Here is a 20,396-nt window from a genome sequence, read left to right as displayed (position 1 = left end):
AACCCGAGGCTGAACCCAAACCCGAGACTAAGTGCTTCTGTAATAAGGGGAACAACCACTGGAGCAGGATTACCCTAGATACTTGGTAGATGAGAAGGCTGGCAAGGTCGATAGAAGTATATTGGATATACATTATGTTAATGTGTACTTTACTAGTACTCCTAGTAGCACCAGGGTATTAGATACCGGTTCGGTTGCTAAGTATTAGTAACTCGAAATAAAAGCTACGGAATAAAAGGAGACTGGCTAAAGGTGAGCTGACGATATGTGTTGGAAGTGTTTCCAAGTTTGATGTGATCAAACATCGCACGCTCCCTCTACCATCAAGATTAGTATTAAACCTGAATAATTGTCATTTGGTGCTTGCGTTGAGCATAGACTTGATTGGATTATGTCTATCGCAATACGGTTATTCATTTAAGGAGAATAATGGTTACTCTATTTATTTGAATAAAACCTTCAATGGTCTTGCACCTAAAGGAATGGTTTATTGAATCTCGATCGTAATGATACACATTTTCATGCCAAAAGATATAAGATAGTAATGATAGTTCCACTTACTTGTGGCACTGCCATGTAAGTCATAATGATATAAAACGCATGAAGAAGCTCCATGTTGATGGATCTTTGGACTCACTCGTTTTAGAAAAGTTTGAGACATGCGAACCATGTCTATTGGTGTATACGCATGAAGAGACTCCATGCATATGGATCATTTGGACTCACTTGATTTTGAATCACTTGAGATATGCAAATCATACCACATAGGCAAGATGACTGAAAAGCCTCGGTTTCAATGAGATGGAACAAGATAGCAACTTGTTGGAAGTAACACATTTTGATGTGTGCAGTCCAATAAGTGCTGAGGCATGCAGTGAATATCGTTATGTTCTTACTTCACAGATGATTCGAGTAGATGTTGAGAATATTTACTTGATGAAACACAAGTCTGAATTATTGAATGGTTCAAGTAATTTCAGAGTGAAGTAGAAGATCATTGTGACAAGAGGATAAAATGTCTATGATACGATCATAGAGATGAATATCTGAGTTACGAGTTTTGGCACACAATTAAGACATTGTGGAAAATGTTTCGCAATTAATACCGCCTGGAACACCATAATGTGATGGTGTGTCCGAACATCATAGTTGCACCCTATTGGATATGGTGCGTACCATGATGTCTCTTATCGAATTACCACTATCGTTCATGGGTTAGGCATTAGAGACAACCACATTCACTTTAAATAGGGCACCACGTAATTACGATGAGATGACACCGTATGAATTATGGTTTAGAGAAACCTAAGTTGTCGTTTCTTAAAAGTTTGGGGCTGCGACGCTTATATGAAAAAGTTTCGGGTTGATAAGCTCGAACCCAAAGCGGATAAAATGCATCTTCATAGGAAACCCAAAACAGTTGGGTATACCTCCTGTCTCAGATTCGAAAGCAATAAGGGATTGTTTCTAGAATCGGGTCCTTTCTCGAGGAAAAGTTTCTCTCGAAAAAATTGAGTGGGAGGATGGTGGAGACTTGATGAGGTTATTGAACCGTCACTTCAACAAGTATGTAGCAGGGCACAGGAAGTTATTCCTGTGGCACGTACACCAACTGAAGTGGAAGCTTATGATAGTGATCATGAAACTTCGGATCGAGTCACTACCAAACCTCGTAGGACGACAAGGACACGTACTACTTCGGAGTGGTTAGGTGATCCTGTCTTGAAGGTCATGTTGCTAGACAACAATGAACCTACGAGCTATGGAGAAGCGATGGTGGGCCCGGATTCCGATAAATGGCTCGAGGCCATAAAATCCGAGAACGGATCCATGGACTTTGGTGGACTTGCCCAATGATCGGCAAGCCATTAAGATAAATGGATCTTTAAGAAGAAGACAGACGTGGATGGTAATGTCACCGTCCATGAAGCTCGACTTGTGGCGAAAAGTTTTTCACAAGTTCAAGGAGTTGACTACGATGAGATTTTCTCATCCGTAGCGATGCTTAAAGTCCGTCGGAATCATGTTAGCATTAGCTGCATTTACGAAATCTGGCAGATGGATGTCAAGACAAGTTTCCTTACTAGTTTTCGTAAGGAAAGGTTGTATGCAATACAATCAGAAAAGTTTTGTCGATCCTAAGGATGCTAAAAGGTATGCTAGCTCCAGCGATCCTTTTTAAGGACTAGAGTGAGCATCTCGGAGTTGGAATGTATGCTTTGATGATGATCAAAGATTTTGGGTTTGTACAAAGTTTATGAGAAACTTGTATTTCCAAAGAAGTGAGTGGGAGCACTATAGAATTTCTGATGAGTATATGTTGTTGACATATTGATGATCAGAAATGATGTAGAATTTCTAGAAAGCATATAGGGTTATTTGAAAGGTGTTTTTCAATAGAAAACTTGGATTAAGCTACTTGAGCATTAAGCATCAAGATCTATAAGGATAGATCAAAACGCTTAATGGTACTTTCAAATGAGCACATGCCTTGATGTGATCTTGAAGGTGTTCAAGATGGATCAGTCAAAGAAGGAGTTCTTGCCTGAGTTGTAAGGTATGAAGTTAAAACTTAAAGCTCGACCATGGCAGAATAGAGAGAAAGGACGAAGGTCGTCCCCTATGCTTAAGACATAGGCTCTTCAGTATGCTATGCTGTGTACCGCACCTGAAGTGTGCCTTGCCATGAGTCAGTCAAGGGGTACAAGAGTGATCCAAGAATGGCTCACAGGACAGCGGTCAAAGTTATCCTTAGTAACTAGTGGACTAAGGAATTTTCTCGATTATGGAGGTGGTAAAAGAGTTCGTCGTAAAGGTTACGACGATGCAAGCTTAACACCTATCCGGATAGCTCTGAGTAGAGAGACCGGATACATATAATGGAGCAATAATTTAGAATAGCTCCAAGTAGAACAGTTGTTTGGAATAGCTCCAAATAGAGCGTGGTAGCTGCATCTAGGAGATGACATAGAGATTTGTAAAGCACACACGGATCTGAAAGGTTCAGACCCGTTGACTAAAACCTCTCTCACAAGCAACATGATGAAACATAAAACTCATTGAGTGTCAATCACATAGTGATGTGAACTAGACTACTGACTCTAGTAAACTCTTGGGTATTAGTCACATGGCGATGTGACCTGTGAGTGTTAATCACATGGCGATGTGAACTAGATTATTGACTCTAGTGCAAGTGGGAGACTGTTGGAAATATGCCCTAGAGGCAATAATAAAAGTGTTATTATTATATTTCCTTGTTCATGATAATTGTCTTTTATTCATGCTATAACTGTATTATCCGGAAATCGTAATACACGTGTGAATACATAGACCACAATATGTCCCTAGTGAGCCTCTAGTTGACTAGCTCGTTGTGATCAACAGATAGTCATGGTTTCCTGACTATGGACATTGGATGTCGTTGATAACGGGATCACATCATTAGGAGAATGATGTGATGGACAAGACCCAATCCTAAGACTAGCACAAAAGATCGAGTAGTTCATTTGCTAGAGCTTTGCGAATGTCAAGTATCTCTTCCTTTGACCATGAGATCGTATAACTCCTGGATACCGTAGGAGTACTTTGGGTGTATCAAACGTCACAACGTAACTGGGTGACTATAAAGGTGCACTACAGGTATCTCCGAAAGTATCTATTGTTTTATGCGGATCGAGACTGGGATTTGTCACTCCGTGTAAACGGAGAGGTATCTCTGGGCCCACTCGGTAGGACATCATCATATGCGCAATGTGACCAAGGATTTGATCACGGGATGATGTGTTACGGAACGAGTAAAGTGACTTGCCGATAACGAGATTGAACAAGGTATTGGATACCGACGATCGAATCTCGGGCAAGTAAAATACCGCTAGACAAAGGGAATTGAATACGGGATTGATTAAGTCCTTGACATCGTGTTTCATCCGATGAGATCATCGTGGAACATGTGGGAGCCATCATGGGTATCCAGATCCCGCTGTTGGTTATTGACCGGAGAACATCTCGGTCATGTCTGCATGTCTCCCGAACCCGTAGGGTCTACACACTTAAGGTTCGATGACGCTAGGGTTATAAAGGAAGCTTGTATGTGGTTACCGAATGTTGTTCGGAGTCCCGGATGAGATCCCGGACGTCACGAGGAGTTCCAGAATGGTCCGGAGGTAAAGATTTATATATAGGAAGTCCTGTTTCGGCAATCGGGACAAATTTCGGGGTCATCGGTATTGTACCGGGACCACCGGAAGGGTCCCGGGGGCCCACCGGGTGGGGCCACCTGCCCCGGGGGGCCACATGGGCTGTAGGGGGTGCGCCTTGGCCTACATGGGCCAAGGGCACCAGCCCCTAGAGGCCCATGCGCCAAGATAAAGGAAAAAGGGGAGAGTCCTAAAGGGGGAAGGCACCTCCGAGGTGCCTTGGGGAGGATGGACTCCTCCCCATCCTTAGCCGCACCCCTTCCTTGGAGGAGGGGGCAAGGCTGCGCCTCCCCCCTCTCCCTTGGCCCTATATATAGTGGGGAAAAGGAGGAGCAATCATACCTAAGGCCTTTGGTTGCCTCCCTCTCCCTCCCGTGACACATCTCCTCTCCCGTAGGTGCTCGGCGAAGCCCTGCAGGATTGCCACGCTCCTCCACCACCACCACGCCGTTGTGCTGCTGTTGGATGGAGTCTTCCTCAACCTCTCCCTCTCTCCTTGCTGGATCAAGGCGTGGGAGACGTCACCGGGCTGTACGTGTGTTGAACGCGGAGGTGCCGTCCGTTCGGCACTTGATCATCGGTGATCTGAATCACGACGAGTACGACTCCATCAACCCCGTTCACTTGAACGCTTCCGCTTAGCGATCTACAAGGGTATGTAGATGCACTCTCCCTCCTACTCGTTGCTGGTCTCTCCATAGATAGATCTTGGTGTTTCGTAGGAAAATTTTTGAATTTTTGCTACGTTCCCCAACAGTAGCTGCCAGGAGCGCCACCGCTGGAGCCACCAGCAGCAGCGTTATAGCCGCCGCCGCGAGAGCCACCACCCCCTTCTTTGCGGTAGCCGCCGTTTCCACCACCAGAACGGCCCCGCGAGGTGATGTTGGTGGAGGACTTGAAGCCGCCATTGCCAGCACCGTGAAACATCTTCATGCGCTGATCGAAGTTGGACACGAGGGAGAAGAGGCCGTCGACGGTGATGGGCTCGGTGCGGACGTCAAGAGCGGAGATAATGGGTTGATAGTCCATGTCAAGTCCGGCGACAATGAAAGAGATGAGTTCCCCGTCGCCAAGGGGTTTGCCCGCGGCGGTGAGCTCGTCGGAGAGAGAGCGCATCTGGCCAAAGTAGGCAGAGGCAGACATGGAGCCTTTCTGAGCATTGGTGGGTGCAGCGCGAAGATTGTTGGCACGAGACAGCGAGACAGCGGAGAACATGGTGGCCAAGGCACTCCAGATGGTGTGGGAGGACTCAAGGGAGGCAACTTGGATGAGAACTTCCTTGGACAGATTACGCAAGAGGTAGGCGACGATCTGTTGATCCTGAACGAGCCAGGGGTTATGGTCAGGGTTGGGGATGACCTGATCTTTGCCGTCTTTGTCTTTGGTGGTGAGGGTTTTGGGAGGCTCGACGGTGGTGCCGTCGATGTAGCCATAGAGGCCAGCGCCCAGTATCTGGGATCGGGCTTGAGCTTTCCAAAGAACATAGTTCGTCCTGATAAGGGGTTCAGAGGTGTTGTAATTGAGGGTGGAGGAGACGGCGGCACTGGAGGAGGACATGGTGGAGGGGATGGGTGGCGGCGAGGAGAGAAGCGGAGGTTGGGAACGAAGGAGATAGGTAGGTGTCGAGAGGTAGGAGGCACGAGCTAGATGCAATTGGAAGAGCCTGCTCTGTATACCATGTGGAGAATGATAGAAGTGTCTCAACCCTCATACATGAGAGCCCGCATGCATATATTGACACAATCGAGGGGATTACAGGATTCGGTGGAGATTGCCAACCGAAGGGAGATACATTAGGAGATAGAGAAGAAGAGATAAAGTAGTTTAAACAGATAACAATAAAACCTGCCTCTATCTCCTATATTTGAGGCGCAAGATATGTTTAACACACTCCACCGTTTCCTCTCCTTGCTCTTGCCACTTCCTATTTGTGGCAATGCTCTAGAGATAGAAGACAAGGAAGAGGAGCAGCCCTGCTGACGCACATGGGAAGAACTGCACTTCGTTAATCAGGAGCACGTCAGCAGGGCAAGAAAGAATCTTAGCAGTTGCAGCCGATCCTCTCCATCAAGCAATGTCCATTGCCTCCCATGGTAGGCGTGATAATGGTTCTCTATCTCTTGAAACTCATGTTTATTGCACCATGGTTTGCTGGTAGTCAAAGGGAATCGCTCATGCCAATCTATCCAAAAGTCTCAAGTTTTGCATGCATAGAAAGTAGGCGTTATGCAATTGATGGCATTGTTGACGTATGTATTTATTGTGGTATGGCAACACACGTGTCCCAGGAGTAGGGCCGGCCCTATGTTTTGGGAGGCCCTAGGCGAACTCGACAACATGGGCCCCTATGTCTAAGTCCTAAGACCATATATATGCATGTGTGTGTGTTATATATATGACTTATTAAGAGTAATTTTTAGTCACACATCTTTAGTTTAAAATTTGACTATAATAATTCAAATGACTTCATCGAGAACAATAATAACCAAATTCGAACTGATTCCATCAACAACAATAATACTAAAAAATCGCAAAATGAAACTAACACGACATGATTAATTACCTCAAATAAGAACCAAATTAGACTGACTCCATCGACAACAATAATACTTCAGTGCTTCAAAAAAGGTTTCTTCAGGAGTAGTTTCTTGCCCCTGTTCTTCAATGACATCAACATTGCTTGAAGATGTAAAGAACTTATTCAAAGAATCCTTCAATGGTAGAATTTTCGGATCACTTTCTTTCTTTTTCCTTCTTGTTTCAGCACCCGACAATTGCGTCTTCTTAGGTAACATGGCAGGCTAATGTCCTAAAATCATGAAGAAAAGATCAAAAGAGGATACAAAGAATTAGGAAATTATACATCGGATGATTGGAACCCTAGACATGTACATAGAATGACAAAAAATGATTGATTGAATTAGAAAATTTAAAACTTCATGCATACTGAAATTGGAGGATGGATCATGGATGTATAGTTGAATACGTAATTAAATACTAAATAAAGAATAAATAAAGTACTGGAATTGTCAAATTAGGGTTTGGGGGATGGACTGGAACTGAGGAACATGGATAGAAACATTCAAACGTACTTTAGGGATTGGGGACGGCCGCGTTGCAGACTTCAAGACTTGTAGTTGCCAGTCGGATGTATACTTGTATACGTATTGCCGCGGTGCCGCCTTGCGTATGCCGGATGGCCGGGCCGCTGGGTTGCTGGACTGTCGTGCGGCGCGCCGCGCGTGCAGCTCCAACGGGCAGCGGGCCAGCGGCAGGCGATGCGAGGATGACACGGCAAGGCGCCGAGTGACAGAGCGAGGAGGCCGACGGGCGTCACGGCGCCTGACGAACCTAACCTACGAAGGAAAAGGAAAACGAGCAGTCGTCTGTCTGCCAACTGACGTGAGTCACGGTGTCGCTTCGCGACTTCGCGTTCGTTAATCGATCAGCGATGGCTTGCTAGCTATCTGATGGGCCTAGCCCATCTTATTTCTTTTCTCGAGTTTTTTTGTATTTTTTTACCTATTTTTTGCTGGGCTATAATATAGATATATACTCTGTCATGGCCCCCCTCCTCGCCTGGGCCCTGGGCCGTCGCCCCGCCGCCATACCCCCAGGGCCGGCCCTGCCCAGGAGTGTCCTCTGTTGACTATGCCAAAACCAACACCAACGATGTATGACATGGACATCGATAAATTTGTTGTTTCTTTGAGATTCCAAAAACTCTGGGAATTCCAAGAGAGTGGAAAGATTGGTCATATCAGTGTTTCTGTCAAGTGATGATAGCGCGGGAGATTGTGCATCACCTATAATGGCTCGTGCTCGATGACATCTAAAGGGATATTCAGTCTATGGATTCGTCCTATTCTCCTTGACAACTGATTCGTCAACCAGCATCGATCACTCGTGGTAGATGCTTGAGTTAATCTTCAAACCTTCACAGACTTTGTCTTTGTGAATCATAATTACTCTTGGTCACTGAAAGACTTGCCATCTAACCATCTAGAGAGTTCATAGCTCTCTAGAGTAATAGGTGAATCGTACTAAACCTAGATACTAGTGATGCTAAACCACTATCGAATTTTTCGGCTCCGGATTTTTTCTCTCTGTGGATTTTGAACTCAAATCACTCGGGAGAGGGTGCTCACACAATCTTCTCGGAATCACACGAAGCAGCCCACGATGCACGTTGGACGGGGTGGGCTATTTATAGCCATGGTCTTCCCGAGGGAGAAAAGACCATTTTTAACATGACAACTAGTCAATATCCAACCAACACGTATCCAATAGTTGGATTTTGAGCACAACGGTAACATTACTTGAGGAACAAGTAATGCTAACTCCTCAGTCCGAGATCTCTCACAGCAAAGAAGAATTGCGTCTCTTGCTAGCAAGTATCTATTTGGAACACAAAGCGATTTCTCTCAACTCACATTAGATTTGGTTTAGCATGAGAGCATATGTTTCGACCACTATACTCCTCTTAATAGTATAGTGGTCCTATGCCTCAAGAAAGAGAAGAACAACAACGAAAGAAAATACTATGTCTTTTCTCTGTCTTTAAACTTCTCGGCTGCAATCAATTTCTTCACACAAGCACCGAACCAATTGCTTTTCGTCAACAATTTTTGGGGGTCACTTCAGATAGGCATAATCTTCGGTGATAATCCTTGTTGTCATCCCACAATTTTAAAGGCATGGATGCACTAGCTAAGAGAGCTATGCCAACTTCAGCAATGTGTATATGTTTGCATTCAGCAGACCCATTTTGTTGATGGACATGTGGGCATGACACTTGATGAGAGATGCCAAGAGTTTGAAGAAGAAATTTAATTTTTTATATTCCTCTCCCCAATCAGAGCGAATAGAAATGATTTTTCTATCGAAATTTCATTCAACAAGATCTTGGAAGTTTCGAAACACTTGAAAAGCATCGGGTCATTTCTTAAGTGAATAGTTGATCCAAGAGTATCACCCCTTTTTCCCGCATAGTCAAGTTTGTCAGGTTTGTCCCTCGTGCAATGATTTTGCTATAATCAGGTTTGTCATAGTTTTGAAACAGATTCCATTCAACAAGAGGAGTACAATGAATGGAAAGAAGATTCTTAGATGCGCGAGGGACATGCAAAAAAAAGTTCAGAGATGAATTGGTCGGTGAGGGGTTTTAACAACTGAATGGCCAACATGTTTGATCCGCATACCTAATCCACTTGCGGTGTGCACTTTATCTTGACCACGGTATTTTTTCGGCATAGTCACTTTCTCCAAATCACCGGTGATGTGGCTGTGGCACCACTATACACATATCAGTTCCTGTCTACCCCGTATGAGGCTTCGGCAGCACCAGCAACTTCCTCATCTTACAAGGAGTCACCATCATCTTCCTTGAAATGTTGCCAGCAGTCCTTGGCAAAGTGCCCTGGATAGGGCTGCAAACGAGTTAAGTTCGAGTGAGTTGGATTAGACTTAGCTCAACTTATACTAATGAGTGAGCTCAATTTGAGCGAAGATCAAGGTCGAGCCATAAAAATGGCTCATGCTTAGCTTGTAACAATCTTGAGTCGATCTCGAGCTAAATAAGATGATCTTTTTTAACAACGTGGCACAAATTTTCAAGCAATGTAGGCCACAACACAACATAAGAAACTATTATATAATTCAAATTATTATCTCTCAATTGAAGACTAGTAATTAAAGCAAGAAATCATGGTTGAATTGGAAAGAGAAGAAAACGATGGTGCATCTGCTCTCAAACTTTAGACAAAATAACATGATATTTAACACATGTGTGACCACATACCATAACGGGCTAAATTTTCTCCGCACTTAATTAAGCTTTCATGTTTGGTAGTAGTAAAAACGAAAAACAAATTGTACACAACATATATGGTATTGTAAAAAATTATCCCATTTATTTTCAATATTTATCAAAATAATATAATATAATTGTAGTATATCGGGCTATCGAGCTAAAATCGAGCGAGCCAGCATTGTCTCAAGATCAACTCGTTTCTCGATCGAGCTACATAAACTGTCCATACTCAACTCATTTCTTTTCTAGTCGAGCCACAATAGGAGTAGATCTCGAGTAGCTCACGAGCCTCGAGCTTTTCGTGCAGCCCTAGCCCTGGCTTGCGGCAAATTTGACACAGGATGGCATCAAGATGATTTTTTGTGGAGGTTCGATGGCCTTTGTAGTTGTTGGGGGAGGGTCGTCCACAGGTGCGAGGGGCACCATCACCGTTGTTGTTGCTGAAGTTGCCACCATTTGTTGCCCTTTTTCTTGCCGCGTGGCGGGCCATGGTGACGGAAGTCAACACGGCCACCATGAACGGCAGAGTTGGCGGAGACCTTGAACTCGGCGTTGTTGCTGCTGCCATGGAGCATCGCCACATGCTGATCAGAGTTGGTCATCTGAGCAAACAGATCATCGAGTGTGACTGGTATGGTGCGGGAGTCGAGGGCCCACACCAGGGGTTGGTACTCCATGCCCAACTCAGCGGTGATGTAGAAGATGACCTTGTCCTCATCCAGTGGCTCGCCGGCAGCCGCTAGTTTGTCAGAGAGGGAGCACATGTAGGTGAAGTGGGCGCCCATAGATTGCATGCCCTTCTATGCATTGGAGAGCGCAATGCAGATATTGTTCACCCGCGAACTGGATTGCAATGAGAACATGCTCGCCATGACAGTCCAAGCTCGTGCACCTTGTGGATGTTGGTCACCTAGAAAGGTTATTCAAGAAATATGCTAATACCTGCTGATCTTCTTGAACCCATGCATACTTTTTTTTGAACCGAAAACCGTAGAACAATCATTCTACGGTATTAATATATTAAAATAAATTAACAAAAGTTATAAATTACAAGGAGTTCAACCAACTCCAGTTTTGTGGAAACCAAACGGCAACATGATAAACTAGCTTACAAACTGTTTTGTCCAATTGACAAGCAAAGATTTAAACTTGTCCTTCATGCGATGTTGAAGAAGGAGTAAGTCAGCCTTAAGGCCTCTTCTCCAAGCTTGAACAGAAGGGATCTGAGCTTTGAAGATCTTCCCATTGCGCTGCATCCAAATGTTCCACCAACCCATGATCAGAATTTCCATAGCAATGTTGGGAGGAAATGCTTCTGAGAGAAGTAAATTTCATCAAATATCGAAATGCCACGTCTGTGTTGTCCCAGGATAGAATTCCAGCAAGCTTGAGCAAAATCACAGTCCCAAAAAAGATGCAAGGTTGTTTCTTCTGTGCTAACATGGCAGGTCTCACAATCATAGGAAGGCAGATGAAAGGATTTTCTTTTGAGGAGGCCCCTGGAGTTGACTCTATCATGCAAGATGAGCCAAAAAAAATCTTGTATCTCAGAATAGCTGCATTCTTCCAAATCTTCTTGAAAATGGGGGTGAATTTTGATCTCGCAGTGCCAAGCATTTGTACATTTTGATTGAGGAGAAAGCAGTACCCCAGGAATAACTCCAACAATTATTTTGGGCAGAGAGCTGAGTGTCTTGCAGGATGGACTGAAGTTTCTGAAACGTTGCAAAGCTAGGATGGAAAGAGGTGTGTGAAGATTATCCAGACGGTTGTTCGTTTGCATAAATCCTTGTACTGACAAATCTTCTATGAGGGAAAAAGAATATAGCTATGGATATTTATGATGAATAGAAGCATGGCCCCAATTATCCTGCCAGAAATTTATGGTGCTACCAGTACCAACCTCTACCTTAGCCCAATGTTTGAATAGAGAGAGCAACTTAAGAATTCCTTTCCACCAAAAAGATCCCACTGGTCTGGAGGTGTGAATGCCATTAGGATAGTAAGTTGCCCAAATAAGATTTACCCAGGGGAGGTCAACATGATTCAAGAATTTGTGAATATGCTTCATCAATAAACATCTGTTGTGTGTGGCAATGTCTAGAATTCCCAAACCTCCTTGATCTTTAGGAACACAAACTTTTTCCCAGGCAATCAGAGCAGGACCTCTTTCTTCCAAAACATACTTTCTCCAAAAGCACAATCTGAGCAATTTATTGGCCTGATCAACTATTCCAGCAGGGAGGGTGAGTGTGCTCATGAAGAAGGTGGGAAAGCTTGTGAAAACAGACTGAATGAGTGTGAGTTTATTCCCATAAGAAAGCAAAGTGGAGCAGCCATCAAGTCTTCTGTCAATCCTTTTAATGATAGGGGCAAAGTCTTCCAGCTTGGGCTTTAGTAGGCTGAGGGGTAAACCAAGATAGGTGAAAGGAAAAGTACCAATAGAACATCCCAGATTATTTGCCAGAAGTTGCATCTTTTGATCTGGAGTGTTGATTGAAATCATTGCAGACTTGTCAAAGTTTATCCTTAAGCCAGTGTAGGTAGAGAAGTGCATCAGGAGACTTTTGAGTTGTTCTAATTGCACACTACATGCAGGCATGATTAAGACTGTGTCATCTGCATATTGGATTACTGGAAAATCTGGACAGGGGTGTAGCTCAAGAGGTTTTGATATGAGACCTGACACCATTGCTTGGTTTAGAATTGAGTGGAGCAAATCAGCAGCAAGTACAAAGAGCAGAGAGGAGAAAGGGTCTTCTTGTCTAACACCTCTTTTGCACAAGAAATGCTTCGCTGGCACACCATTGAGGAGCACTGAGGAGAATCCAGAAGTGAAAATCATGTCCATCCAGATGAGCCATCTAGGTCCAAAGCCACGAGCAATTAAAATATCTTTGATGGTCTGGTGCTCAATCATATCAAAAGCCTTCTCAAAGTCTAGCTTAAGAATTATCAACTCTTGGTTGGAGAATTTGCACGGGTAAAGATACTCATAAGCCCAAGCCAAACAGTCCTGTATATATCTTGATTTAATGAAACCATACTTATTTGTATGAACCAGCTTTAGAATTACTGTTTGCAGTCTGTTGGCAAGTAGTTTGGTGATAAGCTTGATGGAGCAATTAAGCAGAGAAATGGGCCTGAAGTCATTTGGAGTAGTTGGAGCATCTTTCTTTGGAATGAGTATAATATATGAACTATTGATGCTCTGTAAGCTGATGGTTCCACTGTAGAAATCCTCAATCAGTGCATAAAAATCTGGGGAGATGATATCCCAAGAGAATTTAATAAAATCAGTGTTGAAACCATCTGGACTAGGGGCTTTATCAAAGGGCAAACCATGAACCACTTTGTCAATCTCAGCTTTGGAGAAAGGTTGTTCCAGAACTGATAAATCAGTAGCTTTATCAATCAGAGAGTCCAGTTGAAGGAGATTAAAAGTAGGGCTAGAAGTGCTAAGTCTTTTCTTGAAAGCATTTAAAAGAACACCAACCTTCAGGTTATGCTCTTTGCAAATGTTGCCAGCCTCATCTTGCAAGCTGTCAATGTGATTTATTCAGTATTTAATGCTGGCCTTGGCTTGAAAATATTTGGAATTAGCTTCTCCAAATTTGACCCATCTGATGGTGGCTCTCTGTTGCCAGTAAATCCTTTGCCACTCCAGAAGTTGCAACAAATGTTGTTTTAGGAAGTTTCTGCCATTCCATTCTGAGATAGTTAAGGGCCTGAATTCTTCAATGGTGTCAAGGAGCATAATCACCTCATTAGTATGTTTTAAAGAGACAGTGATCTGTGAAATGCTTTTAGCCCAGATTTTGAGGCACTTTCTCAATCTCTTGAATTTAGCTGAATTTTCTTTGCAGAGTCAGAAATGTGAATTGCCTGTTCCCAGCTGTGTTTAACCACTTCCTTGAAGCCCTGCACTTTCATCCAGAAGTTTTCAAACCTGAAAAGTTTAGACTTGGGAATGTGTGTACACTAGTGCAGAACCGGGCAATAGCACCGGTTCGTAAGGCCATTTAGTGCCGGTTTAGGAACCGGCACTAAAGTTTCGGCACTAAAGGCCCCCCCCTTTAGTACCGGTTCAGCACGAACCGGTTCTAAAGGGAAACCACGTGGCACGAGCCAGCTCCGGGGGCCGGGAGCCCTTTAGTACCGGTTGGTAACACCAACCGGTACTAAATGGTTGTGGGTTTTTGTTTTATTTTGTATTTTTTAATTAAATTTGTGTTATCAATTTAATTTAGGATTGTTTTACGTTATAATGAGTTGTAGTCGTCATCATCATCATCATCGCATATTAATAAATAAATAAACTCTAGCTAGCTAAAAATCATCATAGTCGTCTAATTACCACTATTTAATCATCATAGTCATTACCGCTAGCTATCTAATCATCATCAACGCTGGCTAGCTTAAAGAGGAAACATTCACTTTGTAATAGAAGCAAAGATATCATCAAGTTCAACATAATCATCACCAACATCGAAGTTCAGGACATGGACATGAGACAAGTACTAATTAAGAGCATGAACTAGTAGCTACTGATCCTGCTGCTCCCTCTCAGGTAGAATAGCATAGAACATGTATAGCTCTCCTGATTCATCATACTGGAGCATGCAAATGAATCTGTCTCCTAATCTTGGGTTGCGCTTCTCCTTGCTGCCCCCTAGTACTTCTCTGCGATCGTTAACAATTTTGCTCCAATCTTTCACTATTAAGCATTCTTCGCTTTCAGAAATCCTGAATGCACTCATGTGCAATGTAGGAAATCTTGGTCGTAAGCTAACCATTGACATGCGACCTTTTGTCTCGATCCACTGAGGCACAACTGTCATCGGAAGTCCCTGTTGAAGAACATCGTATAGTAATTAATATACTAAGCAATGAAAGTTTAGCTTAAAAATAATGTATGCAAAAGATGCACTAATTAAGGACAAATATTTAAAATCTTACCATCTTTCGATTATAGATGTGACCGTAGTTCAATACGATCACCATTGGTCGCACGTTTTGAGTACTAACATTTCTAAGTTCAGGAAAAAAAATTGTCTTGACAGTATTAAGATCCTCAAGCCATGAAACATAATGACTTATCTTCTCGCAGTTTAGTTGAGCCCCGGGGCAGTAGTAGGTCCTGTCTACCAAGCGTCGGGCATGTTTGCTTGAATCGAAATAAGCTGACAATACAAATTAGTTGTCAACTATTTTTGAATAAACTGTATCAAAGACATAAACATATGCATGCATGGTTGAGAAAAACTCACCAAATGGTAGAACTGGAGGCGTTTGCACATGGACCCAGATGTCTATATTACCTTCAATATCATCTTCCGGACGAATATCAAAGGTGATAACCATATCAGGCTCAAATGCATAAGCCTTGCATAGTGCTTGCCAAGTTTTGCATTCAAAATGGGTGTATGTGTCTCCATTATATAATTTGACGTTGAAAGTATACTCATGCTCCGTCTTCAAGTAAACTCTCTTTACCTCCATATCATCTATAGCACTAAAACCTATCTTATCCAAGACAAAAATTCTTGCATGGCAGGGGATGCGCTAGTAGAATAGTGAAAATTTAAAATTATAAGTTGAAGCAAATGAAGCATAAGTTTTGCATTCAAATAATAATTGACAAAGTGACTTACTGTATCAACTTCGAATGTCTCATCCAGCTTGATGCTGAAGCGCCTACCATCAACAAGGAAATTTTTGTCGCACAGGCTGCGCTGGTCTTCATAGTGTTCGCACATAATGAAATCTTTTTCGTCGTCAGATGACATTTCCTATGTTCATATAGGTGAAACATTAAACACCTATATATATCTAGCCAAATATATATTCATCTAACATTTGACATTAATATATCTAACTATATTCATCTCTAACAATTGACATTACTATATATTTAACTTTTCTATCTAATTCATCTAACATTCAACATTAATCTAACATTTATATAAACTCAAAATATATAAAAAATTAAATAAACAGAAAAACTCATTAATAAATAATATTTTAATTAGATCATCAAATCTCAGATACCTAAATTTTCTTACTAAAAATAAACTAGTTATATTAATTATTCAACTAGTTCAAATCTTAAATACCTAAATAAACTAGTTTGACAATTTTCTTACTAAAAATAAACTAGTTATATTAATTATTCAACTAGTTCAAATCTCATATACCTAATTAATATAGATCTAGCTATATTCATCTCTAACAATTGACATTAATATATATTTAACTTTTCTATCTAATTCATCTAACATTCGACATTAATCTAAGATTCAATCATCTAATTAACTTTTCTAAAAAACAGAAAACAGAAAATAAGTAAAAAAATGTGTGTGTGTGTGTGTGTGTATGTGTGTGTGTATGTATGTGTGTGTATGTGTGTGTATGTGTGTGTGTGTATACTGCAGTGCCGCCCCGTACGCCGCCGCCGCGTACGTATGAGCGGGGACGCCGGCGTATGGGGTGGGGGCGGCGGCGTACGTACGGGCCGGCCGGCCGCGCGGCGCGGGTGCGAGAGAGACGTACGGCCGCGGCGACGACGATGGACGGTGGCGGCGTTCGGGGCGGCGATGCGAGACGACGACGACGACGGGCGGCGGCGGGGACAGCGACGACGACGATGGACGACGGGCGACGGGCGGCGACGACGGGATCGAGCGGCGCGCGGCGATGTCTCGCGAGAGGTTGGAGACGAAGTGGGGAGATGAAATTGAAATTTTCGTAAGTGCTATATATATAGGATGGGCCTTTAGTACCGGTTCGTGGCTCCAACCGGTACTAAAGGCCTATTTTCGCCAGGCCAAGCGGCGGGAAACGAAGGCCTTTAGTACCGGTTGGAGCCACCAACCGGTACTAAAGGGTGGTCTTTAGTACCGGTTGGAGCCACCAACCGGTACTAAAGGCCTTGCGCTGCCACCCCAAAGTTTAGTCCCACCTCGTCCGGCAAAGGGCAGCCGCACTGTTTATAAACCCAGCCGCGGCTACCTCTTCGAACTCCTCTATATAGCAGGCTTCTGGGCCTAATTAATTAGGGCGCGCTGCCCTGTGAGTCTGCTGGCCCTTTTGGGCCTGCATTTGCACATCCTAGGTCTGGCAGGTCCACTGGGCAGCGCGCCAACAAATTTTTTATATAGTTTTTTCTTCTCTGCATTACTTATTTTCTTCTATTTATTTTTGAGTAGTTTTTTATATAGTTTTTTCTTTTCTGCATTATTTATTTTCTTCTATTTATTTTTGAGTAATTTTTTTGTATAGTTTTTTTTTATTTTATGCATTATTTATTTTCTTCTATTTATTTTCTTCTATTTATTTTCTTCTGGAAATTGAATGAGTAATTGTAACAGATGAGTTCTCGTCCGAAACCCTGATACTCCGAAAGAGTTTATCCAGTTTATACACGAAGTGCGTCCAGTTTTTGCCGTGACCCTCTCTACTCTTTCGCGCATGCTATGCGGGTGGTATGATGATACCATGCCAAGTTTCAACATTTTCAGGATTCACTGTGTAGTTATTTTCAATTTCACGATCATTTAGCTCTCTAAACAATTAGGTAAATGACCGAAAAATAACAAATGATGTCAGAACATGTTGGAAATTGATGACGTCGCTTTAAATGTTGCATACTGAACACAAAAGAAGTCCGGAGTTCAAATAAGTTTAAAAAACATTGAAGTGGCCATGTAACAGATGAGTTCTCGTCCGAAACCCTGATACTCGGAAAGAGTTTGTCCAGTTTGTACACGAAGTGCGTCCAGTTTTTGCCGTGACCCTCTCTACTCTTTCGCGCATGCTATGCGGGTGATATGATGATACCATGCCAAGTTTCAACATTTTCAGGATTCATTTTGTAGTGATTTTCAATTTCACGGTCATTTAACTCTCTAAACAATTAGGTAAATGACCGAAAAACAACAAATGATGTTAAAACATGTTGGAAATTGATGACGTCGCTTTGAATGCTGCATACTGAACACAAAAGAAGTCCGGAGTTTAAATAAGTTATTAAAAATAAAAAAGAGGTGCAATGCTGGTTAATCTGCTTCAAGCCATTCAGAATAGTATAGACTGCACTGCACATAGCTCAGTGTAATCTATGCTATTTCGCAAGGCTTGAAGCTAATCAACATGTAGGTGAGCATTGCAACTCTTCGTCATTGTCTGTGTACTCACGGCTTATAAACCGCTCATACTGCCTCTTTCTTGGTGAGGTGGGACTAAAAACAGCTTGCCATAACCTCATTAGTACCGGTCCGTGGTACCTAAATGGTGATGGTGAGGCCATAGCATGACCGCAGGCTGACACAGCCTCTTTAGTACCGGTTCGTGGCATGAACCGGTACTAAAGGTTCGCCACGAACCGGTACTATTGATCGCCGCCACGAACCGGCACTAATGTACACATTAGTGCCGGCTCTAATTCAAACCGGCACTAATGTGCTTCATGTTTGACCCTTTTTCTACTAGTGGTACCAATTTGAACCAAACATGGACTGTGATCAGATATTGGTTTGGCAAGGGGCAGGACCATTGTATTGGGGAATTCAGTGGTCCAAGATTCTGAGGTAAAAACCCAATCCAACTTCTCCAAGAGAGGAGCATCTTGCATATTGCTCCAAGTGTAATGCCTGCCCTTGTGTGGTATTTCTACCAAAGAAAGAGTATTGATGGCCTCATTAATATGCAACATGTCTGAGAAATTACCTCCAGCTCTGTTTCTATCACTTGGGCATATGATATAATTAAAGTCACCCATGATAATCCATCTAGTCTCTGCAGGCATTTGAATATCTTTGAACCAATTCAGATCTTTCTGGTCCTTGGCAAGGACCATAAATATTTAAGAGTATGAAGGAGTCTCCAGACAGAGCGGAGGTAAAACGAACAGACGAGAAATTATTATTAAAAAGGTGTTCTCCCGAAAATAGAGAGCCATTCCAGGCAGTAAGCAGCCCTTCTGAAGCGCCAACTGATGGTAGATATTCAAACTAATTGATTCTCCTAGGACAAAATTTCTTGAGTATCTTGCATCAAAAAGTTCTCTTTTAGTCTCTTGAATGCAGATGATGTCTGCATTAGATTCATCAATATTATTTCTCAAAGCCAGCCATTTGGTAGAATCATTAATACCCCTAATGTTCCAGTTTAAAATGTTCCAATTTATGCTCATTTTAGGCAAAGGACTAAAAGTTGCATGGACTAGGAATAAGTCCCTGGACTGTGCAAATGGGGCAAACTTGTAAGAGCCCACAAGTTGTGATCAAACCACACTGATTACAAATTTTGAAATACAAATCAATACTGGTGAAAGCCAAGTCAGACATAACTTCCCCGATAAATTTCCAGCACACGAGGCAAATAAGACTTGGATAAAGGGAGTCCGCATACAGCATAACTGGCAGAGTGTTTACAAGTCTGAACCAAAAGGAGTTCCACATGGCAATGTTCTGGATTAACATGAGCATCTTACTGACAAAAGGTCTAAAACAAAAATCCGTCATCATTACAGAGCAGTCTAACTGGCATAAAAACTCTAGGGCTTGAAGATTGCAGGCTTCTTCTGCACCCCCTTAGCACTAGCAGTGCTCTTGGCCTCCTTCTTTTTCTTGGGTTGCTGAAGCATTTCCTTAGAGCAGTCCTTATCCTGAGCACAGAAAGATTTCTAATAACTCTTGAGGGAAGCGCAGGTGGCTCAGTGCTGCAAGGCAGGCAGTTCTTATCTTTGCAAGCTTTTCCTCTAAATCCTTTATTAGCTTCCTGTAATCTATAACTTTTCCATACCTCAGTTTCACAGATGGGAGATTTGTCCTTCCTTTTCTTCCGAGCATAGATAGCAGAGGTGCTTGCCGAGCGAGCTCCATGATCCTCCTCGGCACTGTGATGTGTTGGAGTAGCAGGAAGGTCTGAAGAGACCTCTTGTTCCAAGCTAACCTGTTGGCAAGTAGGAGCATGGCCAGCAACACATGAATCAGGGAGAGCAAAAGGAGTTAACTTCTTACTAACAGAGCCTTCAATGATGTAGTTCCAAAGTTGAGAGGAGACCAGTGATTTTGCCCAATCAAAACCGTCTGGTGTTAAGAGACCCATGCATACTTGATGGAGAGGGTTTGACGAGGCTTCCCCCTTGCCTTTTTTGTCCTTGGTGACAATAAACTTCACTGGTTCCTTGACCGTTTGCAAAAGGGCACCTTTCTCTTGCCATACAGCGACAAGTAAGTTGTTAATGTTCACTCATTTATTATGAAACATATAGAGTTGACCTTCTGGTTTGATTTCATCCATGCTAATTTCTTCATTTTATTGCACAACGACAAACATTGGATCGTAATCGCATTATTGTCGACGCAGGGCTTGGCTTATTTCTT

Source organism: Triticum dicoccoides, chromosome 3A, assembly GCF_002162155.2.
Source record: "Triticum dicoccoides isolate Atlit2015 ecotype Zavitan chromosome 3A, WEW_v2.0, whole genome shotgun sequence".
Taxonomy (NCBI): Eukaryota; Viridiplantae; Streptophyta; class Magnoliopsida; order Poales; family Poaceae; genus Triticum; species Triticum dicoccoides.
Note: the sequence above shows the minus strand (reverse complement) of the source record.